At 45.5% G+C, this 25,178-nt stretch overlaps 1 non-coding gene across 1 annotated transcript; it reads left to right on the top strand.

The window, feature by feature from the left end:
• Positions 1-7,608: 7,608 nt before the first annotated feature.
• LOC112545333 (U1 spliceosomal RNA) lies at positions 7,609-7,771 on the top strand. Its single transcript, XR_003088804.1, has one exon. It is a non-coding gene; the product is annotated as a U1 spliceosomal RNA (small nuclear RNA).
• The last annotated feature ends 17,407 nt before the right edge of the window (positions 7,772-25,178 follow it).

The following is a 25,178-nucleotide window of genomic DNA, read 5'->3' as shown; positions in this document are numbered from 1 at the left end:
AAAAAGCGGCAGCCATGTTAATGCAAATGCCGCGGGGGATATTTAAATCTCCCGCGGATTTGCCTATTCCAAAGTCTACATTAGCATCCCTTTTCCAGAAAGGGGTGCCAATGTAGACACAGCCTATATGTTCTCTCAGGCTGTGTCTAGACTACATGCCTCTGTCGGCAGAGGCATGTAGATTAGACACATAGGCAAAGGCAAATGAAGCCATGATTTAAATGATTGCAGCTTCATTTACATTTACATGGCTACCGCGCTGAGCCGACAAACAGCTGATCAGCTGTTTGTCGGCTCGCGCACTAGTCTGGACGCTCCCCTGCCGACATCAAAGCCCTTTGTCGGCAGCCCCGTTATTCCTCGTGGGATGAGGTTTACCGGGGCTGCCGACAAAGGGCTTTGATGTTGGCAGGGGAGCGTCCAGACTAGCGCGCTGAGCGGACAAACAGCTGATCAGCTGTTTGTCGGCTCAGTGCAGCAGCCATGTAAATGTAAATGAAGCCGCGATCATTTAAATCGTGGCTTCATTTGCCTTTGCCAAAACAACAAATCTACATGGCTCCGTCGACGGAGCCATGTAGTCTAGACGTACCCTCAGAGCCCAAGAAGCAGTGGAAGTGTTCGTAATGCTGCTAGACCATATTGACCTCCCTTGGCTCAGAAAATTCTCTGGTTTGACACTGGTCAGGTCTTAAGGATACGAGACCTGTACTGTATTCTGCATGTGTCTGTAATTATTTTAAAAAATAAACTAAAATAGGACTCAGGGGGTGGCCTTGTTAGTCTGTATCTGCAAAAACGAGGAGTCCTGTGGCTCCTTAAAGACTGACACAGTGTTTTTTACCCACAAAAGCGTATGCCCAAATAAATCTGTTAGTCTTTATGGTACCACAGGACTCCTCGCTGTAAAATAAGAGTGTATATTCCTTCCATCCTGATACTCAAGTTACATCCAGATTCATTTTGTACAGCCAAAATGTAGTGCACACATTCAAATGCAGCTGGTTTATGGTGCTTTTGCTTGATGATGATTTAGATTGTGTCTGAGCACATGTTTTGCTGAGTGCTTTCCAAACATAGAGGAAAATTACTTAGGGCTGGATCTTACTCCCATTAGGGACATTCTGATTGAGTCCCCTGGGAGCAAAACTGGCCCTTTCTGTTGTACATTTGTTGGGGGAAAGGGCCATCTTTTTGTTCGAGAGGTGTCCCAGTGCCTAATTCACAGTAATGGACCAAATCCCTGAATGGAACTTCTAGACATCAGAACAGTGCAAATAATGATTTAGATTGTGTAATGTTTGAGGCAGGAACTGTCTTTCTTCTTTGTACAATATATGGCCCAGGTGCTGCTTCTAGATTAGGGAATACAGAGAAATATGTAAATAATTAATAATCACATAATCTTTGGTCACATAGTCAATCTGTGGAACTCCTTGCTTGAGGAGGTTGTGAAGGCTAAGACTATAACAGGGTTTAAAAGAGAACTAGATAAATTCATGAAGGTTAAGTCCATTAATGGCTATTAGCCAGGATGGGTAAGGAATGGTGTCCCTAGCCTCTGTTTGTCAGAGGGTGGAGATGGATGGCAGGAGAGAGATCGCTTGATCATTACCTGTTCGATTCATTCCCTCTGGGGCACCTGGCATTGGCCACTGTCGGCAGACAAGGTACTGGGCTGGATGCACCTTTGGTCTGACCCAGTACAGCCGTTCTTATGTTCTTAGTATGATACAGTCTAAACACAGAGCACAATCTAGTTGCTCTATAGTTGGAAAAATGTCTACGTGATTGAGCCAGGCTTAGAAACCAGCCTTGGGAGGGAAAGGGAAGGCATAAGAAGGAAGGTATTGTAATGTATTCGTCTTGCTCCAAGTTGGATTTAATTTCCTTATGGAGAAAATGCACTCTCTCATTTTTTAAACTTTTCTCTTCCCCACTGGCAAAATGCCAGCAGAATAACAAAGTAAAAGAAAGAGGGCTTCTCTTTCCAGTTCAAAATTGTTCATCTCACCTTTTTTTTTTCTATCAAAACGTAAGATTATAATGACATCAGTCATGAAACATTTAAAGCACATTTCAAATTAAAATTGCAACCAGCTTTCTAAGAAGCTTTCTTTGGGCATGTTTTGATGAGAGGGAGCAAAATCTCTACCACATTAGTCATAAATTAGGAGCTAATCCACGCAGTTCTATGTCTGTGCCGGTTCTAACAGCATTAGAGCACGGTTAAAAGTGGGGAAACAATTAACATAATTTGCATGGATCCCAGAAACTAATAACTGGACTACAGACAAGATCATCTTTTGTTCCTAAATAATAATAATAATGAAGTTCTCTTTATTATATTGCTGTAATAAAATGAATGAGTAAGCACTTGGACAGAGCTGACGGCCTAAAGATCAGCCCCAAGGGAGCCAAGTTCCAATGTAAACAAGCACACAACACAGTTCAGCTGCTGTGTGTCCAATTTAAGAGAGGATGGATACAGAGGTGTCAGGAAACTGAAGATAGTTTGTCTAGTGCTGTCTTATTCTTCATGGATCACTGGAAGGAAGACTTTCTTTTGCTTCTCATGCCTCTATAGGAACAGCTAACGACATTATCATCATTATTATTATTCTTCACCATCAGCATCATCCTCGTCCAGAGAGGTTGCATGGAATGAGCACATGGCGGTTTGAAAATGCTTAATACATAATTGACCCATGTCTCTGAGGACGTGCAAGGAGAAGTTTTCCTCCCAGGAATCGAGATGAAAAACGGGCAGTTCTTTGGTTGCCAGATGGTGCAAACGTAATGAGCTATTGAAGCATGAGGCTTCTTTTACAAATGGCGACATTTTCTCCCACGTGGATTTTAGAATTTCTAGCACCGACCCTCATGCATCCAAATGGCACTATCCAGACCCAAGTCAAACCAGCTTTCTAGGTGCTCTCCTCAGCTGCAACTTCTCCAGCCCTTTCGTTGTGGAGCACTGTGGGCAAACATGACTCCCCATCCTGTGGCAGTGTCCAGGAAGTGGCTGCAGTTTGCAAACACTTCCTGCCATGCCATCTTCTGGAGCTACGTGCTCCCGGCCACCAGAGCCAGCAACACAGAAAGTCGCCGTTTTGAAAAACGTGTCCTGCGTGAGCTTTGACTCTTGTGGCAGGGAATGAGTAGAGCAGCCGTGGGACGTATCAACAGCGTTCTCTGACCCACCAGAGGCACCTGTTGGAGGACGAGGAGGGGGAGGGTTCAGACATGGAAGACGGGAACTGGCTGCTCGTAACTCTCATTATGCTTCTGGTGCCCCCTATGTGGAGCCTCAAGGACAGACTGCAATTTTGAGGACCTGCAGTGACCACCAGTGGATCCAGAACTTTCTTGTGTAGAAAGCTGCAATTCTAGAGCTTTGAGAAATGCTTGCACCCTCCGCTCCCTCCAGTACCAGACGCATGCCTCGTGGCAGCCATACCAGCCCAGGAGGGGGTTGCTATAACCCTCCAGAAGCGGCCTGATACAAGTCTGCTATTAACAGCAATGCAGCTGGGTGGTCCAGTCCAGAATTCCTTCCCAGCAAGATATTTATATGGCATGGCCCAGCAGCCCTATGCACATAGGAACAGCCATATTGGGTCAAACCAAAGGCCCATCTAGCCCAGTGTCCTGTCTGCTGACAGTGGCCAATGCCAGGTGCCCCAGAGGGAAAGAGCAGAACAGGGAATCATCAAGTGATCCATCTCCTGTTGCCCATTCCCAGCTTCTGACAAACAGAGGCGCCAGGGACAGCATCACTGCCCATCCTGCCTAACAAATATGGATGGACCTAACCTCCATGAATTTATCTAACTTTTTTTTTTAACCCTGTTAAAGTCCTGGTCTTCACAACCTCCTCTGGCAAGGAGTTCCACAAGTTGACTGTGTGCTGCATGAAGAAATACTTCCTTTTGTGTGTTTTAAACCTGCTAACCTATTCGTTTCATATGGTGACCCCTAGTTCTGGGAACAAGTAAATAAATTGTACTCGTTCACTTTCTCCACACCAGTCATGCTTTTATGGGTACTGCCACGTCATCAGCCCCCCTGGTGCAACTGTGACACTTATGAAACTTCTCTGAAGACCGTGGGCAAAGAGGGTTTAATCACACTCTCAGACTGTCTACACTGCCTCTTTTTTGCAGAAGAGGCAATGCAAATGAAGCGCTCATTAGCAACTTCTAGCACTTTATTTGTATATTCTCTTCCAGTGCTTTTTGCAGAAGAGGTTTTTGTGTAAAAAAAAGCGGTGTATACGGGTCCGTTTTGTGCAAAAAAAACCTTTTGCGCAAGAAGCTGTAAACCTCGTATGAGGCCGTGTAGACGTAGCGTCAGTAGCGGTAGAATGGTGACTGAATGTGGATTTGCCAATTGAAACCCAACAGGTGCTGTTTACAGAACCATTCGGCTTTCAGTGTCACCAGTGCTGTCTGTTATTGAGGCTTGCTGTGCTCTTCCTAAACTGTTGAATCCAAAGGTGAGCCAGTTGCCCCAATTGCTCCTTGATGGCAGTAGATTGCTGAACTAGTACACCTAGCGCGTAAACAGGCAAGAGCAGCTGGGCCAATATGGATTGCCAATTAATTTGTCCTGGAACAAACCTGAGGGACAAGACTGTGCCTGATCAATAGATTAGGGATAGACTAATGAATCCCTTCACCCAGAAAGTACAAGAGGTGGAGGAAGGAAGTGGGGAGGAGGGTGGAGAGAGAGAGAGACTTTGCATGCTTTGAGAGTCAGAGACTTGAAAGAGCTCCCTGGTAGAAAACACCTTCCGTCTCACTGCTGCTTTTCTAAGTTAACATCTCCGAGGGGTAGCCGTGTGAGTCGGTAACTTTAAAAACGAGTCGCCCTGTGCAGGGGCAGCCCGAGATGAGCTGCCGGCAACTGCCACCCCAGGTGGAATGTGCGATCAGCACCCCTGCCTCCAAGACGAGCTGCTGGCAACTGGAGCCCTAGGAGGAATGCGCGATCCGCGCCCCCGCATCCAAAGCCCTCAACAGCAGTGCGTCATCATTGGGCACCCCGTTTAACGCAGCTCCCTAGGCAACTGCTGAGTCTGCCTAAATGCATGGGCTGCCCCTGGCCCTGTGGCACTTTAGAGGCTAACAAAAATATGTATATAGTATGAGCTTCTGTGGCCAAAACCCACTTCCTCACATGAGCAGAGTGGAGGGAAAAGGGGGAAACCCCTAGAATTTATAACAGAAAAAGAAGGGAGAGGGAAAAAAAGCACCTGTGAATTGTAGGGACGGTGCTAATGAGACTAACTGAGTTGGCTGGAGATAACCCATACTTAGCTTTTTATGTCAGTCGGGTGTTGAGTATAAGGAAAGCAGGTTTTATAATGAGTGATCTAAGTGGCTGCTATTGTAAACTCAGTGCTACACCTGTTTGTACGGGGGGCGGTAGGTAGAACTCTGTCAGTCCATGTTTGACCACAAGCACATCTCTCAGCAATTTGCAGCATGACAGGAAAGAGGAGCCCTGTTGTAGCACATTATGGACTTCCCTGGACCAACGAAAGAGGTAGAGCACTACCTTTATGGCTGTCTTTGTACAGCACTCTTCACTGTAAATTAAGCCCGAGTGCTAAATGCTACGGATGTGGGGTGACCGTCATTAATATTCAGTGAGGGATGAGAGAACTCCATGAGGCTGGGGGAGACACTCAGTCGTGTGACGTGACTTTTGGGCGTTGGCTCTGGATTGGGCCAAAAGGACTTACTGAGAGCTAGTATATGGGTACAGCTTCCCGGTTGTGCCTTATCACAGCTTTATCGGTAGTCTGGAAACCACACATATTCTATGACCCGATGGAGGGTTGGCCATAAACTTTCCTAATTAAATAAAAGCTTGTCTTTGTTAACATGGCCGCAGTACAGAAAAACACCATTAAAAAACTGTCCGGCAGGCCAGTTGCCATTAAAACACCCAAACCAGTATTAAAATGAAGTGCACAACACAACGAAGAGAGAAACCAGTGCAAACAAATAGAATCTCCTATCTCTGAGTATACCTGGCCTGCCTTTCTTCTCCCTCATGTTCAACATGCATTCGGCCTTGCTGTGGAGGGCGGCAAGATAAATATTTGCCCTCCATAACTAGTGTTCAGTCCTGGTTGCATGGGTCACCCAGCCATGGTATTTGTCCAGTGTGTTTCTGCTCTACAGAACATGATACAGTAAAACTCCAATAGTCCGGCATCCAATAGTCCGGCACTCCTGATAGTCCGGCATCAAAATGGCAAGAGCCTAGTGAGTGAGCTTCGGCAAAAAATGAGTCACAAGGTAACAGCGGCAGCAGCTGAACTGAGCAAAAAGGGTAAAAAAGGCTTAAAAAAACAAAAACATTACAGTATACTGTATACAGTATGTACAATAAAAAGGGTTAAGAACACTTTATATATGGTATATACTGTATACAGTATATATATAACCAGTTTATAGTACCTCCTGATAGTCCGGCATATCTGATAATCCGGCACCACCTAGATCCCATAGGTTCCAGATTATCGGAAGTCTACTGTACCATGGAGATGACTCACAAGATGGTGAGGTTTGAGCAGGAGCTTGAACAACCGTGTCCATTAGCACAAGCCACCTCTCCAACAAATCTTTCTGCTGCACTCCATCTTCTTCCCTCAGGCCAAGTGCCTGCTTCAGAAATCACACTGCATGACTCTCCTTGCATGCTGCAATTCTCTCCTCAGGCTCTCCAACTTAGCTGTGCCTTCCTACTGGCCATGAATCCTCTTCTCTTTGGTATTGGGCCTACATGTGGTCCCTCTCTGGGATATCCACCATCACCTGGTCATGGCCAGACTTCCTCTTTGACCATTCCATGACACTCTACAATCCCTGACTGGACTGGAATTGGACTGTCAAAGTGGAAGGCCCTGATGTGCTAGACTGGGGCTGGGCTGCAGAGGTGGAAAACAGACCTCCACAGGGATTACTGCCTCCCTGTAAGAAAACTCTGCTTTCCTGAAGTTACCGGAGGGGCAGCTACAGCTGACCACACCGTCTGCTCTGATTACATCCACCTATGGATGACATGGAAACACACATGACAATCCAGACTCTCAAGGAACTGCACAGCCAGCCCATCACTGGCATGTTTCTGGACTGCACACAACTCCCCTCTGTCATATTTCAAACAGGGATTTCATCGCCTGTGCGCACCATGCAGTTTGGAGGTATCCCATTATATTGTGGGGTGACAGATTCCTCCAGCTCAATGTATAAAAAGGGAAGGTAAAATACCAGTGGTGGATAACCTATGGCCCATTGCAGTTCTATGCAAAGCCCGCAAGGCTTGTTGTTTACCCTTGCCTGTACACAGGGTTACCAGATTCCGCTGGTTTCTGTCCACATAGTTTTTTCTTCCTCGTGGTGTTACTAAAGTGATGCACATGTAAAGCGAGGGCATGAGAAGTGAGGTACATGTGAACTGCACCGTGAGAGCCACATGCTCCTTCTGCAGCCAATAAAAGTGCTGCTACGGTTCAGTCGGCGCACTCCGCAAATTCTCGGTGCACAAGCGCCGTTAGCGAAACTACCCTGTCTTGGGAGATAATCTTATGAAAATCCTGCCTGGCAGAGGAAATACCATGTTCAGGAAAGTGGGTTTCCCAGGGTGAGGCACATCCATTGCACTGTGGGTGTGCTGACCCCTGTGATTTCTCCGAAAGGAGACACTCGACTGCACAATCTATGGTAGTGGGGGACTGTGTGAGGATTTTCCCCTGGTTTGGCACCACGTTTCAAGAAACGTGGAGAAATTGGAGAAGGTCCAGAGAAGAGCAACAAGAATGATTAAAGGTCTGGAGAATATGGCCTATGAAGGAAGACTGAAAGAATTGAGCTTATGTAGTTTGTAAAGGAGAAGACTGAGAGGGGACATGATAGCGGTTTTCAGGTATCTAAAGAGGTATTACAAGGAGGAGGGAGAAAAATTGTTCTTCCCGGCCTCTAAGCAAAAAGCAATGGGCTTAAACTGCAGCAAGGGAGGTTCAGGTTGGACATTAGGAAAAACTTTCTAACTGTCAGGGTGGTGAAACACTGGAATAAATTGCCTAGGGAGGGTATGGAATCTCCATCACTGGAGATATTTAAGAGCAGATTAGACAGATATTTATGATGATCTAGATGGTTCTGGGTCCTGCCACGAGGTCAGGGGACTAGACTTGATGACCTCTTGAGGTCCCTTCCAGGTCTAGTGTTCTATGATTCTATGAATCTTGCAGCCCCCTGAGATGGAGAGCCAAGCATGTGGCCCCCTCACTAGCCTAGGTTACCCATCGCTGTACTACACGGTTCTTATTTTTAGCACCCTACCACATCTGTGAGAAAGTCTGTCTAGTAACAATGCAATGTTTAATCTTGTTTAATGGCTGTTTGCACTTCTCAGTCACCATTGTGACTTCCCCATGGTGTTGGGTTGTGGAAATGATGCCAAAGCTCTGGCATGCGGGCCGACATTAGCAAACAAATGCTGCACCCGTAGCATGTAATAAAACTTGCATTGGGTCATAAACTGCAAATCCCTGCCATTCCTACATTAATAACTTACCAGGCTTCAGGGTTACGTCTGCCTCTTCCGGGACAGGCTGCTCGTTCCAGAGGAGCCATTCAACAGCTCTTTCGAGTATGGCTGGAGAAAGGGCTGCAAATGCTTCAACCACAAAGCCTCCTTGGTAGCCAATGTGAGCACCAGAGACCCTTCCGCGAATGCTGCATCCAGTCAAAGTCCTCATACGTGAGGCAGGATGATGGGGAGCTTGCTGAGTGCGGTTCTTCTTTCTGGCTCTGCACTCCCTGCACTGGTCACTGATCCATTGAATGTCCAGTTTGTATGCTGTTTCTTGACACACATGATCATCGAATCCCAGAACTGGAAGGGACCTTGTGAGGTCATCAAGTCCAGTCCCCTGCCCCCAAGCATCATCTAGACCATCCCTGACAGGTGTCTGTCTAACCTGCTCTTAAATATCTCCAGTGAGGGAGATTCCACAGTCTCCCTAGGCAACTTATTCCAGCGTTTAACCATCTTGACAGGAATGTTCCTCATGTCCAACCTAAACCTCCTTTGCTGCAGTTTAAGCCCCTTGCTTCTTGATCTATCCTTGGAGGTCAAGGAGAACAATTTTTCTCCCTCCTCCTTGTAGCACTCTTTAGGAACTTGAAAACTACTAGCATGTCCCCTCTCCATCTTCTTTTCTAAACTAAACAAACCCAATTCTTTCAGTCTTCCCTCATAGGACACGTTTTCTAGAACTTTCATCATTTGGGACCTTCTCCAGTTTCTCCACAGCTTTCTTGTAATGCGATGCCTAAAACTGGGCACAATAGTCCAGTTGAGGCCTGATCAGCAAGAATGACTTCTTGTGTCTTGCTAACAGGAAACTAATCATTGATGCTATAAGGTTCACCCCAAAAAAATCAGTTATATGTGTTCTATTTGGTACCAGTAGGTTCATAAGAGCATCTGAAATACTGAACAAAACCCATTGCTCTTAATTTCCTCTAGGACTTCTGCCACGCTGCTGCACTCTTCACAAACTACCTGTGCAGAGAATGGTTCAGGAAATTAAAAATACATTTTAAAATTTCTTGAAGCATAGGGAATTAGGGGGATTTCCTTCCCATTCACTACATATCTTTAAAAAAGAAAGAAATCAGCTAAAACGACTTCTTTTAAATGAAATAAACACAGGGATAGTGTGCAGATCTCAAATTAAACAACTCAAATAAAATAAGCGAGATTAAATTGGATCTTATCTCCTCTTAGCTACACAAAGCCCCGTAGGACTTCAGCCAAGATAGCTGCACTGAGTGAACTCATAAGTGCTGCACAGCTGGTGCTGCACAGACATAAGTTATAATTCTTTCATGAGGATGCCCTTCTGCAAACCAACAACCTATCCCTTTCTTGCCCCGTAAGTCTTCCATCTCTACTAGTGAACCCCCATGCTCACTCCACGAGGCTCCCCAACTTATATCATCCTCTGCTCCCACCACAGATGTATCGACAATGGTAAATTCCGTAGTGCTAGCATATATGTCGTGTGGCGACTGATCGTGTTATACGTCTCTTGTGCCCTTATTAACCTCCCACACCATCCATCTCCAATGCTTTCTCCCTCCCCTGAGTAGTAATAAGAAACATTTCAAAAGAAAAGTCAAGATTAAATGTGCCAGTCATCTTTTTCTGGCGTGATTCCTTTCTGCAGATGCCCCTTGTTCTGGCTGATGCTACCTACCTCAGCTATGGAAGACTGGTCCAGCGATTAAGGCTGTAACCTAAGACTCAGCAACCCCAAACTCAATTTTTTGTTCCGCTTCTGGGGTGATTGTAAGCAAGTCACTTAGTCTTTGGGCCCGGATCCACTAAGTTCTTTAGGTTTCCAACTTTCCCTGAAATGGGAAGAAGAGGCATACAGAAGTGATATGACTTGGCCAAGATTGCTCAGTAGCGGAGAATAGAATCCAAGTTCCTGGACTCCTCATCTCTCAGTCTAGCTACTGGACCCTAATGTGTCACACCAAGAAAAAAGGTTAGGAAACTTCACCATCATCCGGTCCTTCAAGCTTTCTGGTATGCGACACACACTATAAAATAATGCACAAACACACCCTCCCTCGATTTATTTCTGAGACAGACTTGGAATCACTGGTTCTGTTTGGCTCTTCCCGACTCCCATCCCAGAAAAGCAAGCAGGAGATCCAAGAGGGACAGCGAGGAAATGTTGAGGCGGTAAAGCCACTCATGAAAGCGGGAGTGGGGGGGCTGGGCTAGCAAGAGGAGGCAGAGAGATGTTGAGGCGGTAAAGCAAAATGTGAAAGTGTGGGCCACTCATGAAAGCGGGGGTGGGGGACCTGGGCTAGCAAGAGGAGGCAGAGAGACTACACGCACTCCACATAGTACTCTGCAGCTTTGGATGGGTTTCAGCATCACAAATAGTTAACAGAAACCCTGAAAGTTGTTCAGATTTGTCCTGCCCAAAGGGTGAATTAAAAGGGGACAGCGCTCAGAGTTGCTACCCTTTAAATCCATGCCAGAGTCCCAGGTGATGCTGAGGGATGTGTGGGGGAGGGTAGCTCCAAGCCCTGCCCCTTCTATCTGTGGTCCTGCCCCTGCTGAGGGGCCCAGAGTCCAGCTCCATTTTACCTTGCGACGTCTGTCACCAGCCCCGTATTGAAGGCACTGAGTTGGAGACATTTATGTGCACATTAAGGCTCCATTGCCATGCCCAAGAGATGAAAAGTGTCCTTAATGTAAATGCAAATGAGGGAGCTCCATAGATGTGTGTCTATATGTATTCTCCGCAGCTGTAAATATATATTACATACAGCTAGGGAAAAACCATAAATCAGAACCTAGCCCCACGGTATCGAGCTATTTTTGAACTGTCAGACAGATTTGGTGTAGGTTCCGTGTGAGGGCTGAATTAAGGTGCATGCTGGTTATGTTCATAGGAACTGGCTACCCCAACTTTCCTTTCGAAGATCCGTTTACAGGCTCAAGCTGTGAGTCACTTTGTTCAGTGCCTCACAAGCCAGGAACTAGCTTTTCTGTCCAGTTAGCTCAAGCTTATAATCCAGGATGATCCAGCGGAGAGGCCCCTCCGGCCAATCCTGCGTAACACTGCACACATCCTGGTCTGAAGGGGGGTAGCTGGTTAACTTTGTCTTTTTAATGGTTTTGTTTTGACACGCCTCTGCACTTCCTGGTTTGGCACAGAGATGGAAACAGTCAGACTGAGATGCCACAAGAATTTGATTATTTCTTTAATTATTTCTAGGCTGACAAAAACGAGGGAACTTTCAGGAAAGAGCCAGATATCTTAAGATTCGCAACCCAGAGGATTTCACGTGCATCATCCAAACCAAAATGTGCCCTTTGCTACTACTTTATTACCCTGTAAGCTGTTTGGGGCAGAGCCTCCCAGTTGCATTATTATTTACTATTGTTGAACCTCTCTAATCTGGCACGTTCTGGTCTGGCAACATCTGTGGTCCGGCATGATTTTAGTTAAGTGGACATCTGACTATCATGGGTGTGGCCAAGTTACCCTCAGTCCCATAAAGTTGGTTGACAGCCACCAGGCCTGGCGCTCAGTGTTCTGTGTTGTTGCTTAACTCTTATGTACCCTAAACGTCTTCTAAGAGCCCAGGAAGAAGGGGAAATGTTGGTGACACGTTGATGCTCTTGCCTATGGATTGAATCTCATGCTGGATTGCCCTTTTCTCCACTCCTCTGACGAGCCCACTCAGTCCCCTACCAGCCAGGCTGTTTTCTCTCCCTCCTCCTGAGAGAGGCCCAGTCCCTTGTCACTCATCTCTCCTCGGTGCTTTCCATTCCCAACTGCCTCTCAAAAGCTATCCACTACCCTCAGCAGTCACCCTTCCAAAGAGGGGCACCAGATCCAGGAGCAAAGGATTCTGGGATGCATCAGAGACCTCACAGTGGCTGCCACGGAGCTGCAACCAGGATAACATGGTGGATAAAAGAGGGGGAGACTGGTTGAGCAGTAGCTGGGCTGCTGGGAAACAGTGGTTTGTGCTTGGACTGCCTGTGCAAGTCTCCAGTGCGTCTGCTTTCAGATAGCACAGCATAGGTCCTGTCTATATAATCTATGCCCGTGACTGGTGTTTTTCATTCCCAAACGTGGCTATAAGCATGTCTTATTTTATTAGCTTTATTTGCTCTTTTCCCCCTTGTATATACCCAGCTTTCTAGCACATCATTATTTACATATTGGGGTGGACAGGTTGTAAACAAGACCCCTATGTTAAATATATACCACTCCTTTGTATGTTTGCCTTTCTGCTCAAATTTGCTCTGTTCCGCACTCCATCAGGCATTTCCTATTGTGAGTGTGATTAAGGTAAGATTATGGTGTTACTGTAGGAAATCTACCATGGAAAAACCTTTAGCTCTAGCAATTCGCTTCTCTGGTTTTTTTTATATTTGGCAAGGACCGCAGTAGTAAAATGCCTGAAGACCCGATCCCTCCATCTCCTGTGAGAAACCATCAGGAGGAGGAAAACTCTTTTGAATGTCTCCTTTATCGAGATTTTTCTCCAATCATTCTGTTTGGGAGGGAAAGTCTCTCTCGCTCTCTCTCTCTCTGTCTGTCTCACACACACACACACACACACACACAGAGAGAGAGAGAGAGACAGACACACACAAACACACTCCTAATTCCAAACCTTATGGATCTCTCCTGTGTCTTAGAAAAATAATTTCTTATCTGCGGCATCTGTCCCTCCCCTCCCTGGGAACATGGCTCTGAAGAGGGGACTTCTCGACCAGATGGCATCTACTGCAGAACCCCCACATCGGGAGAACAGGGCTGAGCCTTTAATGCTGAATCCAGACCACCTGCATCTATTGAATTCTAGCTGTGTTTTCAGAACACACACAATGGCTATGCACTCAGGACGAGCCTGCTTTTTCCCACAGACACACACAATAACTGCGATCCTGCAAGCAGAACGCCTACTGACATTAATGGAGCTGAGCCAGTGCAGATTGTAAGCAATGGGGATTTTGCTTAAAGGCTGTTGGCTCAGAGACCACTAGTTCAAACAGTTACAGGGGCAGAAAACTTGGCTTCTCGTGTTTCCCTTCCCACCCCACGACCAAAGGATGCGTATTGTTGCAATGTGCCACCAGACGTACACTTTTGTTTTCTGAAGATTTATTTTTTAGAGGAAGTAGCCGTCGGTATAGTTAGCATACGTAGTTCTAACAAATAATCCTATCTTAAATATACATGGATCCTGACATGCCAAAAGATCCCACTCATGGCTTTATTTGCACTGTGGAAGGGGATTGCTACAAACACACCTAATCAGCCCCTGCCATGCCAGCCGCAGTCAAGACAGATATATTGGCCACACCTGCCAGCCTGGTGACCCAGGAGCTACAAAGGCTGGGAAGGAGCCTGCAGAGGGGCACCAGAGAGAGAGACGTCAGTCAGGCTTTGTCTACACAGCGGGACTATTTCGGAACCTGAAGTATCCCAAAATAGCAATTCCGCGTCTTTAACCATGCCCGTTATTTTGAAATATATTTCGCAATAATGGGTGTCCTATTTCGGCTTCCTTGTAACTCTTGTTCCATACGGGTTAAGGGACTTGTCAGAATAGTGCTTCATTTTGAAATTTGATGCTATGTAGACAGCGCCAAATTTCGAAATAAGCTACTTTGAGGTAAAGGCGCAGTGTAGACGCACCCTCAGAGAGGGTCACTGACCCAGCCTATGGTAGGCAAGAAACTTTTAAAGATGTTGGACAGGGGTGGTGGGAAAACACTTAAAGAATCAAGGACATGGGTGTTGCATGGAGCTGAAGTCCCCCTGGTCTTATGTAGGAGGAGAACCAGGCCTCAAAGAAGGGGTGTGGCCATGAGCCCCATTATATGCACCTTCGCCTTTTCACCTGCACTCTGCCCACTAAGACCCCTGATAACTACTTTTCATGCTAGGAACCTTTGGGCAGCTTTCAAACAGCTGTCGTTTTCAAAAAAGGAAACACTCTACCACGAGCAGACACCCTTGTTCAACCCAGTAATGCGGCAGAAACTTGAGTCAAAGCACGGCTGCCGTTAGAGTACAGGGGATTGGTGCATTGAGGGTTAAATCCATCTAGAACTACTACGGTACCTCCCCGCAGCAAAAACCAACACCACAGCCCTGCAAGTCTCAGTGCCTGGGTCAATGTCTTTGGCTCGCGGGACTAGTGTAGATGTTCAGGGTAAGGTGGACAACCAGCGGGGGAGGAGGCAGGCTTCCACCCAAGCCCTATTTTTAGACCCCAAACATGAGTCCCATGAGCCAGAGTCAGTTGGCCCAGGATCTGAGCTTCACTGCTGAGGGTCTTTTTTGGCTGAGCAGATCTACGGTATGTCTAGACAGCAGCTAGACACCTACCACCTTCCCTCACCAGCGGACTCTGACCGTGGGGCTGTTTAATTGCAGTGCACATTCGAAGCCCACGTTATGGGACCTTCTCGCCTTGCAGGATCCTAGAGTCTGGGCTGCAGTCCAAGACCAGAATTCAATGGCCCTTTAACCTGAGTCAACCAGTCATGGGTGTCTTATTGCCATCTCTGCACTTGGGCTATGTCTACACTGGCGGGTTGTTGCGCCAGAAGTATGCAAATGAGGCTAAGCATGGAATATTGCCGAGCCTCATTTGCATACCTAATGAGCCGCTATTTTTGCAGAAGAGGCTCTTGCGCCAGAAGGAGCGTCTACACTGCCCTTTCGTGCGCCAGAAAAACCCTCTTGCGCAATGCCGCTACGCTGATTATTTTCAGGAATAACGGCATTGCGCAAGAGGGTTTTTCTTGCACAAGAAGGGGTAGTGTAGACAGCTCCGTCAAGCGCAAGAGCCTCTTCCGCAAAAATGGCGGCTCATTAGGTATGCAAATGAGGCTCGGTGATATTCCACGCTTAGCCTCATTTGCATACTTCTGGCACAACAACCTGCCAGTCCACACATAGCCTAAGGGTATATCTAGACAATGGGGTTATTTTGGGTTACCTCCGGTATCCAGAAATAGCTACCCTACGTCTTTTAAATGCACCTGTTATTTCTAAATATTTTTCAAAATAACGGGCGCACTATTTCGGCACCCCAGTGACCCTCGTTCCATGAGGGTTAAAGGATGTCTTGAAATAGCGTGTTATTTCAAAATTTGGCGCTGTGTCGATACAGCAAATTTTGAAAAAAAAAAAGCTATTTCGAAATACAAGCGAAATAAGATACGCAATTGGCATAGCACAAATTGCGTGTCTTATTTCGAGTGTAGGGGGCTGTGTAGATGCACCTGAAGAGACTAAACCAGGAAGGCCAACAGAATTGCTGGGCTGCTAAGCATGCTATTGGAAGGGGCATGGCTTCGAGTGGAAGGGGCAGGGCTGGAGTCAGCCAGCCTTTGGCACCATGTGCCTTCCCTGCCAGACCTTAATGCTGCCCAGAGCATGCCGCTTGGGGCTCTGGTGGCAATTTAAAAGGCCTAAACCCCAGCCACTGCCTCAGTACCTTTTGAATCACTGGGTCCCGGGGAAGTTGTTCCCTTTTCCCCATTAGTGGGCCTAGACCAAACGCAGCCTATGTGGATTATCCCATATCTGTCTACTGCCGAGTTCTTACACTTTCCTCAGAAGCATCTGGTGCTGGCCCACATCAGAGACAGGATTCTGGACTTGGTGGATCTTGGTTCTGATCTAATCTGGCAATTCCTATGGTTCCCCCGTCCCAATATATGTGAACTGCTAGAGTCCCAGACAAAGGAATGGAAATAGTATGAAAGTGTCACATCTTGTAAGCCATCAGGGCAAGAAACGCCTACCTTTTCCCCCTGAAGAACTGGGATTCTAGGCTTTTCATCATTACAGGGAGTGGGGTGGGTAGCACTTCCCCTTATTAAAGCTGTCTGACACTTCCTATTAAAGGGCTCTGTTTTATGTAGCTTTGCCAAACTTTAACAGGTTCCACTGTTGGCTGAAGTTTTTCATGTCGGGTGTCTGCTTCAGGTTGAATTGTTTTAGAAAATGTAAGCCAAGAGAGTTTAGCTGTTTCTGAGAGTGGCTAGAGAAGTTGTTCTTCAACATTAAAAAGTTTCTGGTGGCCTTTCCTCTGGAAAGCCGTCACATGTCCGTGCTTTGAAGCAAGGAGCTGAAATCTGGCAGTGGATTGTCCTTTTGGGTGGAGAAGTGTATGTAGTTCTGTATGTTGACTGGATTAACCTTCACTGCCTCTTGCCAACTTCGTTAATATTAGCAACCCCCGCTTAAGCAAATAGTCTTGTACAGATGAGTGTATGACTAAGGACTATTGGCCTGAGTAAAATTTGGCAGGGTTGAGTCCTGATATATGGTTAAAATATATTTAGTTCATTGATTTGATTTAATTAATGCAGCAAAGATACGCTCATTAATTTTGGAAAGAGAGCTGATTTTGTCTTTCAGGTACTGACCTGGGTCTAAGAGCTCTGATTTCAATTCCCAGCGCTGACATGAACTTCCTGTGGCCTGTAGGTGGCTTTTTGTTCCTCGGTGTCCCCATCTGTACAGTGGGTATAACCAGTTTGTCTTGTAAGCTGTTTAGGACAGGAATTGTCTCTTAGCATGTGTATGCACAGTGAGGGTGTGTCCACACAGCAAAGTTATTTCAGAATAACAGCCATTATTCCGAAATAACGATGCGAGCGTCTACACGGCCATTCCATTATTTTGAAATAATTTCACAATAACGGACGGCTTATTCCAACTTCTGTAAACCTCATTCTACAAAGAATAACGCCTCTTCTGAAATAGCCATTTCGAAATAAGGCATGTGTAGACGCTCCACTTCTGCTATTTTGAAGTAGCCCCTCACCAAAGCCATTCTAGGGGTACGTCTAGACTACAGGCTTCTGTCGACAGAAGTTTTGTCGACAGATACTGTCGACAAAACTTCTGTCGACAAAGAGCGTCTAGACTACATTGAGTTCTGTTGACAAAGCAAGCTGCTTTGTCGACATGGTAGTGTAGACACAAAGGACAGTTTACATGCAATAACACCTTCTGTCGACAGAAACTCTGTCGACAGAAGGCGTTATGCCTCGTAAAATGAGGTTTACCAGCGTCGACAAAACTGCTGAGTTCTGTCGACATTATGTCGACAGAACTCAGCAGTAGTGTGGACGCAGGTATAGTTTTGTCGACAAAAGTCCACTTTTGTCGACAAAACCCTGTAGTCTAGACACGCCCCAAGTTATTTCTCCTGGAGCTCTAAATCGAGATAGGATAATTATTCTGGAATAGCTTATTCTGAAATAACTGTGCAATGTAGATGTAGCCTGAGGGACCTGATCTTGGCTCGGGCCTACGGATAGTACTGGAATAGAAGTGATCCCTTAAAATGTTTAACATCCACTCAGTATGTGAGCATAAATACATGCTGAGGAAACTACATACAATGCAACTATTTGAGAAGATGTTGACTCCAAATCCATGGAACAGAGCTGAGCAATGTAATCATTGTGATGGGGGTCCAGCACACTGATTTCCACCACGCATATAAATAAGCATGTGAAAACACACATTTCTAACCACAAAGGGGCTTGTGTACATGGCTGGATTGTTGCAAGGACTAAGCCACAGGAGGATGAAAGTTGCAAAATATCTCCAGATCAAAAGCGAGGCAAAGGAACATAATGTTCATACAAATCTGGTGCCCATTCAAATCGTAATTCCGTCAGAATCGCGGGGTTGCCTAGAGAGCAGGGCCATGTTGTTGTGGCGAGAACTTGCTGCTGCGATGAATGAAATCTATGTGTAAATAATGGGGCGGGTGAACGGTGCCAGACTGGCTCATGTTGCTTGGCAGCCATTCCCGCTCTCTTCATCTAGTAAAAAAGAATACTCTTGGAGCCAGAAATAATTTTGCGAAGGGATCTCAATCAGTGAGGCATGTGTGCACATACACACAATTATACATATAGAACAAGAAGCAATGGGCTGAAATTACAGCAAGGGAGGTTTAGGTTAGACATGAGGAAAAACTTCCTACCTGTCAGGGTGGTTAAACACAGGAATAAATTGCCTAGGGAGGTTGTGGAATCTCCATCACTGGAGATATTTAACACCGGTCAGGGATGATGTAGATGGTGCTTGGTCCTGCCGTGAGGGCAGGGGACTGGAGTTGGCCTCTCAAGGTCCCTTCCAGTTCTAGTGTTCTAGGATTCTATGATTCATTGAGCACATGCATGCAAATACCATGCACACCCATACAAACTATACAGGAGCACGCACGTACCTGTTTGCACATATGTGCACACACTTTTTCACGTTGTTTGCATATGTGTACACTTGCATGAGCACAGATGGGGGATATGATAGAGATCTATAAAATCATGAGTGGTGTGGAGAAAGTGAATAAGGAAAAGTTATTTACTTGTTCCCATAATATAAGAACTAGGGGACACCAAATGAAACTAATGGGCAGCAGGTTTAAAACAAATAAAAGGAAGTTCTTCACACAGCGCATAGTCAATCTGTGGAACTCCTTGCCTAAGGAGATTGTGAAGGCTAGGATTATAATAGAGTTTAAAAGAGAACTAGATAAATTCATGGAGGTTAAGTCCATAAATGGCTATTAGACAGTATGGGTAAGGAATGGTGTCCCCAGCCTCTGTTTGTCAGAGGGTGGAGATGGATGGCAGGAGAGAGATTGCTTGATCAGTACCTGTTCGATTCACTCCCTCTGGGGCACCTGGCATTAGCTGCTGTCGGCAGACAGGATACTGGACTGGATGGACCTTTGGTCTGACCCGGTATGGCCATTCTTATGTTCTTATGTTCACACACACAAGCACATGAACACGCTTAATGCTTGTCCATCCACAAACACACTTTCATACTGATTTATGCCCAGCACTTTTCAGAGAATAGGAAAAGAACTCCCGTATCCAGTCTTAGATGGTTCCAGCAGACATTTTGGGCAAGGATTCCTTGGAGAAACAACCTTGATTATTTCACTCCATGGTCTTAAACAAGATTTACATAAAGTGGGAATCTTTTGTTTTCCAGTTTGATCTCCCTCTCCCCCGCAGTGAAAAACTGTCTGCACTTCAAGATGGAGTTCAGAATCAGTTGACATGATCATCTGACTCCACAGTGTCAAAACAATATCCCAGGAAACTTCTCAGGAAGAGGGATATTAGCAGCTTCAAAGTTCTCCCTAATGGCCCATCCACACTAATTGTGTTCTGTCAGGTGAGCATTCCCTCAGTACAAGCACAGTTGTAAATGTTAGAGTCACTATTTCTAACTTCAGATACCAAAATGACACATACAAAGAGGATAATTATATTCAGTGCATCTTACTTGAATAAATTGCAGTAAGGGAGGTTTAGGTTGGACATTAGGAAAAGCTTCCTAATTGTCAGGGTTGTTAAGCACTGAAATAAGTTGCCTAGAGAGGTTGTGAAATCTGCATCATTGGAGTTTTTTAAAAGCAGGTTAGACAAACACCTGTCAGGAGTGATCTAGATGGTGCATGGTCTTACCATGAGTGCAAGAGACTGGACATGATGACCTCTCAAGGTTCCTTCCAGTCCTATGATGCTCTAACCTTTCCAATGATATCTTACATGACCCATCTTACCTAAAACACCTCTTAGTTCTTCCAAAATCATATTGTTACACTATTTCTATGAAACGTCACAAACCATATCAAGCCATTTCTCCCAGAACTCTCTGCAAACCCACAGGTTTTATTAGATTCTGGGGCAGGCCATCAGTACCAGTTCTTGCTCTGATTTGGCTCTACAGGTGACAATGATCATGCAATAAGTTGCATCAGAGCATGAAGGTGAGGAGATGCAGTCACCAGTCCTATCTAAGCACTAGCTCTACAGAGCAGCCTGCTTTAAAACCGCGTTTCACAGCCTTTGCAGGATTGTGATCTGGCTCTTAAAGTCAACAATTTTTTACTTAAATTCACTTTAAAAGTAAGAATAAAAAGTGTATCGGTGCTACCAAGGCTGAGCCTAGTTCATTTGTATGTGTGTTGAGGGGTCAACAAGGAAAACAAGAGTGTGCAGGGAATGGGAGGGGGGTTTTATTTGCGCTAGACAGTAATACATTTTTCAGCACCTTGCCGACTTTCTGACTGCCTTTCATAAAGCCTACGGGCCTAAATCAATTAAGGCATTGGTTTGATATTCAAAAGATACAGGCTTTATTCCCAGCTCTGCTACCGAGTTTATTTGTGGCCTTGGGTACATTACTTTGCTTCTTTGCGTGTTTCTTCCTTTCTCTTTTGTTTATCTTTTTCAGAAAGCTCTTCCAGACGGGGACTGTCTCTTACACTGTGGCTACGTCTACACTGGCACCCTTTTCCGGAAATGCTTAAAACGGAACAGTTTTCCGTTATAAGTATTTCCAGAAAAAGTGCGTCTACATTGGCAGGATGCTTTTCTGGAAAAGCACGTTTTCTGGAAAAGCGTCCGTGGCCAATGTAGACGCGCTTTTCCGGAAAAAAGCCCCGATCGTCATTTTCACGATCGGGGCTTTTTTGTGGAAAAGACTACTGTGCTATCTACACTGGCCCTTTTCCGGAACAGTTTTTCCGGAAAAGGACATTTGCCCAAACAGGAGCAGCATAGCTTTTCTGGAAAAACACTGATAATTTTACAGTAGATCGTCATTGCTTTTCCGGAAAAGCAAGCGGCCAGTGTAGACAGCTGGCAAGTTATTCTGGAAAAGCGGCTGCTTTTCTGGAATAAGTGGCCCAGTGTAGACACAGCCCGTGTATCTGCACAACGTAGCATAATTGGGCCTCTTGGAACTATTGCAATACAAACAAGAGCAGTTCTGGAGGGTAGCCAGCCATGTGGATTTGGAATGGTTTCTTGTTGGGTTGTAGGACGACGTACATCTGGGCTGGTCTTACTAATCTATTAGAGTTCTTTGAAGGGGTTAACAAACATGCGGACAAGGGGGATCCAGTAGATATAGTATACTTGGATTTTCAGAAAGCCTTTGACAAGGTCCCTCACCAAAGGCTCTTGTGTAAATAACATAGCCATGGGATAAGAGGGAAGGTCCTTTCTTGGATTGAGAACTGGCTAAAAGACAGGAAACAAAGGGTAGGAATAAATGGTAAATTTTCAGATTGGAGAGGGGTAACTAGTGGTGTACCCCAAGGGTCAGTCCTGGGACCAATCCTTTTCAATCTATTCATTAATGATCTGGAGAAAAGGGTAAGCAGTGAGGTAGTAAAGTTTGCAGATGATACCAAACTGTTTAGGATAGTCAAGACAGAAGCAGACTGTGAGGGACTTCAAGAAGATCTCACCAAACTGAGTGATTGGGCAACAAAATGGCAAATGAAATTTCATGTGGATAAGTGTAAAGTAATGCACATCGGGAAAAATAACCCCAACTATACGTACAGTATGATGGGGGCTAATTTGGCTACGACAAATCAGGAAAGAGATCTTGGAGTTATCGTGGACAGTTCTCTGAAAACTTCCACACAGTGTGCAGCGGCGGTCAAAAAGGCAAATAGGATGCTAGGAATTATTAGGAAAGGGATAGAAAATAAGACCCAGAACATCTTACTGCCCCTGTATAAAACTATGGTACGCCCACATCTTGAATACTGTGTACAGATGTGGTCTCCTCACCTCAAAAAAGATATTTTGGCCTTGGAAAGGGTTCAGAAAAGGGCAACTAAAATGATTAGGGGTTTGGAACGGGTCCCATATGAGGAGAGGCTAAAGAGACTGGGACTTTTCAGTTTAGAAAAGAGGAGACTGAGGGGGGATATGATAGAGGTCTATAAAATCATGAGTGGTGTGGAGAGGGCTGATAAAGAAAAGTTATTTATTAGTTCCCATAATAGAAGAACTAGAGGACACCAAATGAAATTAATGGGTAGCAGGTTTAAAACTAATAAAAGGAAGTTCTTCTTCACACAGCGTGTTGTCAACCTGTGGAACTCCTTGCCAGAGGAGGCGGTGAAGGCTAGGACTATAATAGAGTTTAAAGAGAAGCTGGATAAATTCATGGAGGTTAGGTCCATAAAAGGCTATTAGCCAGGGGATAAAATGGTGTCCTTGGCCTCTGTTTGTCAGAGGCTGGAGAGGGATAGCAGGAGACAAATCGCTTGATCATTGTCTTCGGTCCACCCTCTCTGGGGCACCTGGTGCTGGCCACTGTTGGCAGACAGGATACTGGGCTAGATGGATCTTTGGTCTGACCCAGTATGGCCGTTCTTATGTTCTTATGGCTATTCTGTGGGGACTGTGCAGCAAGTGGTGTTATTCTGGCTTTACAAATGGGTAAGCTGAAACTGTATTCAGTAGGATCTTCTTCAATAGAAGGCAGCACTTGGGGGTATGTGATCCACCTCTGTTACTGGGTGCCCAAAGAAATGCCAACTCTGCTGTCTCCAAAGAGAGAGCACACCCTAACCTGTTGGCTCAGTGCAGGAGATGCACCTCCCTTTAGTATAACAGCACCAAGAGGAGTTTATCACCACACAGGCATAAATGTATTCATAAAGAAGATCAGAGATTTAAATGATGCCTCGCAGAGAGAGTAGAAGCAGAAAATGGGTAGGACTAAAACAAAAGAATAACCTGTGGAACTCCTTGCCAGAGGATGTTGTGAAGCCCTGGACTTTAACAGGGTTAAAAAAAGAGCTAGATAAATTGATAGGTCCATCAATACTTATTAGCCAGGATTGGTGTCTCTAGCTTCTGTCAGAGGTTGAAATGGATGACAGGAGAGGGGTCACTTGATGATTCCCTGTTCTGTTCACTCCCTCTGGGGCACCTTGCATTGGCCACTGTTGGACGACAAGACACTGGACTAGATGGACCTTTGATCTGACCCAGTTTGGGTGTTCTTCTGTTCTAACATGCTTCTAACAGTCGACATGTAACCTTAGTATCTTCCAAGCTTTGTCTGATGGACTTTTCTCACCCACAGTTACTTTTCGGCATCACCAGAAGACACCCTTTTGCATCTCTTTGTATTCCCGTTCCCCAGAGATCGGTGGCGTTGTCTCCAGAGTCAGGATTAGCGCCTGAGGTTCAGATTCGGATGTGTCCTTCAGTGTGTTGGCACCCTGTGGGTTCCTCAACCTCCTGGTCACTGTTGTGTACTTCAGAGGCAAATGGGTGGCCCATTGTCTCTGGCACAGGCGAACAGGCAAAACAACGTTCCTTTGTCAAGGGCAAATTTGTTTATTGAGTTAGGCCCCCAAATTAAGAACATTTCTCTAGCACACATGCATCACTCTTTACACACGACCTGCATATACAACACACGATGTGATATCAGTGACCGGACCAGCTTTCATTTCCTGGCACTCTTTCCAGGTTAATGCTATGACATACTATGACAGTGACTTGTTAGGTGTAGCGAGTTTGTGATGCCTGATGGGAATTTAAGGAATAGGGGGCCCTCTGTCGGTCGGCGTTGAGGTGTTGTTAGGGTCACAGCAGGTCAGCCGGCAGGTGCCTAAAGATGAGTTGAATCATTGCTTCTTCCATTCCTCACCCCTTTCTGTCCCTTCACTCACCAAAGGCGGGACCATCTGTCATGAAGCTTAGAGAAGTGTGTGTGGGGCGGGAGGGAGGGCTTTGTAACTGATTTGTGCCTTTAAGGTACCAGGTTGTGACATGAATCAGGCAATGCAACTGGCTGTAGGGATGGATCCTAGTGTGGGACAGGCAAAGTGATGTCTTAGCAAACTGCAAAACGGGTCTGTTTATTGGAACCCTCCAGGGTGATGTCTATCTTAGCACTTTCCGTCTCTGATATCAGAATAGGGATGTTAGTTGTACTCTCTCCTCAGCCGAGACTTGAGGCAAGCAGCCCGGGGGGATGATGGGAACTTCAGAATTTGCATGTCAGAATCTACCCCTTCTTTCACACACATTTAAAAAGGAACCAGAACAATAAGCTTTGACTGAGGATTCTGACTGTTTTATCATTCTTTTTCAGGGCACCAACGGCTGTTTATTATTTGCCACAGCTTTTCCATGTGTTGCCACATTGGGTAGGCCACCGCAAAATATTTATCAGCAGGATGATGCCACAGTCTTGTTTGGCACAGTCTTCTGGGCAGTGTTTTATATGACTATTGATAATATTGTTTTTCTAGAGACATAGCAGCAGTGTTTATCGCAACAGCAGTGGTGTTTATCCGACCGGGATTGTGCTGAACGAAGTTGAATTGTATTAGTATAAAACACATCAATGCTGCGGCTGATGTAATGTGTTTAGCATCAATATGAAGGTTGCTAAGTGTTGTGCTTTCAAATGCACTAGGACAATGGAGCATATGGAACACATTATGGTTTTTTTTTTAATGTTAAGGAGGATTAGTACATTTGCTAAGATTCTTTATGTGCTGTACCATGTGCAGCAAGACTATGTATTAACAGCATTTTTTCCCTACTTAAACCTAAACTCAAATGTTTAGGGATTCTTTAGAAGCTTGACAGCTGGTTGTAGCCTGCAAATATTATTCCAAATGTGCTTCTTAATGGGTTATAAAAGTAGCACACTGTGCATAGCCAGGTCTTACGAGTGATAGACTGTATATAAGGGGTGCCAAATCTTATATGTACTA

Source organism: Pelodiscus sinensis, chromosome 6, assembly GCF_049634645.1.
Source record: "Pelodiscus sinensis isolate JC-2024 chromosome 6, ASM4963464v1, whole genome shotgun sequence".
Taxonomy (NCBI): domain Eukaryota; kingdom Metazoa; phylum Chordata; order Testudines; family Trionychidae; genus Pelodiscus; species Pelodiscus sinensis.
Note: the sequence above shows the minus strand (reverse complement) of the source record. Positions and strands in the feature narration are given on the sequence as shown.